We start from the raw sequence: 5,536 nt of genomic DNA, 5'->3' as shown, positions 1-5,536 counted from the left end.
TCCCATTGAAAACGAGGGGTAAAAAAGGCCAGGTGTGGTGGCTCACGCCTGTAATCCCAACACTTTGGGAGGCCGAGGCAGGCAGATCACTTGAGGTCAGGAGTTTGAGACCAGCCTGGCCAACATAGTGAAACCCTGTCTCCATTAAAACTACAAAAAAATTAGCTGGGCATGGTGGCTGGTGCCTGTAACCCCAGATACTTGGGAAGCTGAGGCAGGAGAATCACTTGAACCCGGGAGGTGGAGGCTGCAGTGAGCCAAGATCATGCCACTGCACTTCGGCCTGCGCGACAGAGCAAGATTCCATCTAAAAAAAAAAAAAAGAGAGAGAGAGGAAGAAAAGAGAAAACTAGCTTTTGGTGTAATATTCAGGTCCTGAAGCAGTGGTTTTATGCATTGGTAGATCTTAGATATTCCTGCCCACCATGCTTCTGTTTTCGTATTTCCCAGGATTTCTCAAGGAGATCAGAGGAAGCCACAGAGACTGATGTTTCTGCTTCCACACCACTTCCCTGGATCATGGACTCCATATCTTGCTCTCTTCCTCCTCCCATCATGTGTCATGTCACATACCTACTCAAAAACCATCAGTGGCTCCCCATTACTCCCAAGTAAAACTCAAACTTCAAGGCCTTCATTGATTGGGAAGCAACCAATTCTTTCTGCCTTATCTTCTAGCAAGCTTTCTCTAGTTATTATGATTGTGTAACACATTAGTCCCAAAACTTAGTGGCACAAAACAACCTTTCATTATGCTCACAGATTCTTGTGTATCAGGAATTTGACCAGGATTCAGCAGGGAAGGCTTATCTCTGCTCCACAATGTCTGGGACCTGAGCTAGAAGACTTGAAAGTGGAGGGTAAAAGTCACTGGAAAATCTCCACACTTGTGGTGGTGGTTGATGCTGGGAAGACTCCAGTAGCTGGGCCTCTGAGGCATCTCTCCATCTCGCTATGTGGCCTTTCCACGTGGTCTCTGCAGCCCGGTAGCTTCAGGGTAGCTGGAATTCTCATACATGGGTTCCCAAAGCACGTGTTATGAGAGCATGCCAGGTAGAAGTTGTATCACCTTTTCTAGCCTGGCTTTAGAAGTCGTGAAGTGTCATTTCCACTACATTCTCTTAATTAGAAGCCTGTCATTAGAGCCGGCTCATATTCGAAGGGAGGGGCATTAGACTCTACCTTTTGTAGGAAGTGTCAAAGAATTTGCAGACATGCTTTAAAACTACAGCAGTTCCCCCTTATCTGTGGTTTCGCTTTACAAGGTTTCAGTTACTTGCTGTTGACTGCAGTCTGAAACTATTAAATGGAAAATTCCAGAAATAAACAATTCATAAGTTTTAAACTGTGTGCCGTTCTGAGGAGTATGATGAAATCTTGCCCCATCTTGCTCCAACCCGACCGGAACATGAATCATCCCTTTGTCTAGCATGTCTGTGCTGTACACACTACATGTGAGTCACTACATCTAACCCATTAGATTGACTGTGGCAGTATTGCAGTACTTGTGTTCAAGTAACCTTTATTTTACTTAATAATGGCCCCAAAGCACAAGAGTAGTGATCCTCACATATTGTTATAATTATTCTATTTGATTGCTAGTTATTATTGTCAATCTTTTACTGTGCCTAATTTATAAATTAAACTTTATCATAGGTAGGTATGTACAGGAAAAAACATAGTCTGTATAGGGTTTGGGGCTATCCATGGTTTCAGGCATCCATTAGGGGTCTTGGAATGTATCCGCCATAGATTAGGAAAGACTACATACCACAAAACCCCACCATTATTTGTCACACTTTAGGAATGCTAAAACACTTATTGATTCCTACATTTGGGGTCCTGGTTTTACTTACACACTACCCTTTTCTTGCGGTATCTTTCACCCCATAAATCTATCTATCTCCCAAATTTCTACTTGCCATTTAAGATTCCGCTCAGATGCTGCCATGCAACCTGTGTCATAACCTTCCACAGCTCCACCTTTGGAAGTAATTATGCCCTTCTCTGTACTCCCCACAGACCTCTGTTTCAATTTCCCCTGGGTGACCTGAATACATATTTGTTGAATGGATAAATAGAATAGGATAATAAAATCTCAGGTGTGAAAGTGACCTTAAGTGCTACTGAGAACATCCTTTTTGAGTTTATTTATTTCTATTCATGTCTGTTCCTCCTTTAGATTTTTAGTGTCTGGAAGGCAGGGACCAAATTTCACTCACCTCTGTAACCACCTCCCAGTCCAACCTTTAGTTCTTCCAGCAGTGATTTGGCCTAGTAGGTCTTCAAAGAAAGTCAGTTAAAGGAAGAAACCTACATCCCAACACACACACACACCCCACAATGCACATTTGACTAATTTGCTCTCTTTATTAATCAGGTAATATTCAGTTTGAGGCAGATTGGAACAGTTCGAAGAAATGATCTCCAAATGCTCTAAGAGCATAAAATGCTCTTAAACCACAAGATGCCACAGGTCAGAATTAACAGTCTTTGTTGTGGCTGCCTTCCCACCAACAGCCACTTTTCTGGAGAAGATTGATGCTATTGTTTTAAACAGACCTGTGAAGGGTTACAGGTTGTAGCCTCATTCTCAGCCACCCTTCCTAGCCCCTTACCTGTCTTATTTTCTCTTCTGCAAAAGCAGAAATTTCTGGGCCACAGCAAGCAGATGAATCAAGATCATTTTGTGTATAGTCAATATCAGCACTTAAAAAAGCAACCCACTATTGAGCAATTTATGATTTTTTTTTTTTTGAGATGGCGTCTCCGTTTGTTACCCAGGCTAGAGTGTAGTGGGACGATCTTGGCTCACTACAATCTCTGCCTCCCAGGTTCAAGCGATTCTCCTGCTTCAGTCTCCTGAGTAGCCGGAATTACAGATGCCCACCACCGTTCCCGGCTAATTTTTGTATTTTTAGTAGAGACAGGGTTCCACCATGTTGGCTGGGCTGGTCTCGAACTCCTAGGCTCAAGTGATCCGCCCACCTCAGCCTTCCAGTGTTGAGATCACAGGCGTGAGCCATTGTGCCCGGCCCAATGTATGATTTATAAACAAACGACGTCCCAGTAATTGTCAGGGATTCTTGGCAAGAATACCTGGTTGCACATAGGAAACTTAGTTCCTTAGGTGCCTCATAAAACACGATTCAAACAATAATGTCTTTGAAATACCAAATAGTTAAGCCAGGCGTGGTGGCTCATGCCTGTAATCCCAGCACTTTGGGAGGCTGAGGCGGGTGGATCATGAGGTCAAGAGTTCGAGACCAGCCTGCCCAACATAGTGAAACTCCGTCTCTACTAAAAATACAAAAATTATCCAGGCATGGTGGTGCGTGCCTGTAATCCTGGCTACTCGGGAGGCTGAGGCAAGAGAATTGCTTGAACCTGGGAGGTGGAGGTTGCAGTGAGCTGAGATCGTGCCACTGCCCTCCAGCCTGGGCGACAGAGTGAGACTCTGTCTCAAAAAAAAAAAAAAAGAAAAAGAAATACCCAGTAGTTGCAATGAAAAAAAAAAATGATACAATGCCAGTAATTAAACAAACCTGAAAAACAGTGAATATAGTTTTTCTAAAGAACTTCTTCAGCATGTTGATGTTTGGGGGGAAAACCACACTGAAGAAAAGAAAAATAAGAACATAGTTGGAGAATTTGGAAGTACATTTACTAAAGACTGACCCCATCCATGATTTTGATAATTAATTTACCTGGTTCATTTTTACATCTAACTCAGATTTTCAATTCATGTTTTACTCCTGGTCTCAGTCCACACAACCTTGAGAGTAGAAAATGAGGTCATACTTCCTTTTTGTATTCAAATTATGAATGGCATGAGTGCGCACCAGCTGTATTGCTGGAAATCAGTCTTCTTTAAAGCATCCTGCAGTTAGTTCTGAGCACTCATGCACGCCTCTGAGTTTACAAACACTGCATGCCATTAACCTTGTTTGTCCTCTCTTATTCGGATTCTCATATGTGCAGGTTTGCTGTGCATCGAGATACTTAGACACCTCTGCCACTATGAGCCATAGGACAGCCAAGAGTCATGGCAGACAATCTCTGGATTCTTCCATAGCTTCCAAAACTTGTGCTGGGCTCAGTGCAGAAGTGGGAGGCAAGTCCTCTCCCTGACCCTATACACACTCCTGTTCGCTTATGCTTGGAGCATTGTGATGTCTTCCTTAATCAGTTCTAACATAGTTTAGCCTCCTGGAGACAGCTCTGTTAGTGCCTAGCCCAAGAACTTTGGCAGTTATCAGATTATTAATCAGACATGGCTTTGTGAAAAATTATATATACGTGTGTATATATATATATTGTGTGTATATATACTATATATAATTATAATAAATAATATATATAATATATATTATATATAATTTATAATAATATAAATATATAATATAAAAAGATATATATAATAAAATATAAAATATATAAAATATATTATATATTATATATAAACATATACACACACACACACATATTTAAATCAGGGGACTGAAAAGATTAGATGGAAGCAAGGCTTTCCCAAAGATATGAGAATTAGAGGAGCAGAGAAAAGGAAGAAGAGCCTTTAAAAGGGTGTGTGTCTGTGTGTGAATGTTCTTGCTAGGCCATGGAGTGAGGTAGAGTCAGTCAGACTATCATTAATTCATTCAGAAAATATTTATTGAGCACCTACTAGGTGCCAAGCAGTGCTTAAATCTGGAGAACCCAAGAGTGATCAACACAGGAAAAGTCCTTGTCCTCAGGGAGCTCACATTTTAGTAGGGGAGGCAGGGAGCACAGAAACCAAGAAATTGATCCACATGATAGTTTCATATATGACAAAGACTATGACAACAGAGAGGGGCTTGGGGGCCTATTTTTTTTAGGTAGCTTGGTCAGATAAGGCTGCAATGCTGAAGTTATATTTGAGCAGAAATCTAAACAAAGCGAGGGCGTTAGCCTGCAGATGTCTGGGGAAAGAATATCCTAGGTAGCAGGAATGGCAGGTGCAAAGGCTGGAATAGAAGAAGCTGGCATCCTAAAGGAACCAGCAGGGGCAAGTGTCGCTGAAGCATGGCGAGTAAGGAAGAAGTTTGGCAGGAGAAGCTGGAGTTAACCCAGGGCCAGATCATGCAGTGTCTGTAAGTGACAGGAAATGATTGGAGGGAAATGACAGGACATGATAACTCTTTTAAAAGAATCACTCTGGCTGCTGTGAGGAGACCAGTTGGAAAGATGTGGCAGCGATTCAGGCTGGAGATGAGGGTGCTTGAGCTGGGGTTGTGCAGGTGGCCTTGTCCCTGTGGACAGAGCATGCCCTTGAATAGCAGTTGCATGTTGATCCTTTTGAATCCCATCCTGGGGGTACAGTTTGAGGTGCAGCTTTCTGACTCTCATGCTTGACAATGAGAATGAGATTAGCTGGAGTGGAAACAATTGACGGGTATGTGACAAAGAACACAGTGTCATCAGAGGATCTCAGGAAAACCCTCAAATGGAAACTAAGACTCTGGCATCTCCTTGTAATTATTTTTCCTTGCCAAGG

Source organism: Nomascus leucogenys, chromosome 10 (genome assembly GCF_006542625.1).
Source record: "Nomascus leucogenys isolate Asia chromosome 10, Asia_NLE_v1, whole genome shotgun sequence".
Lineage (NCBI taxonomy): Eukaryota > Metazoa > Chordata > Mammalia > Primates > Hylobatidae > Nomascus > Nomascus leucogenys.
This window is presented reverse-complemented; position numbering follows the sequence as displayed.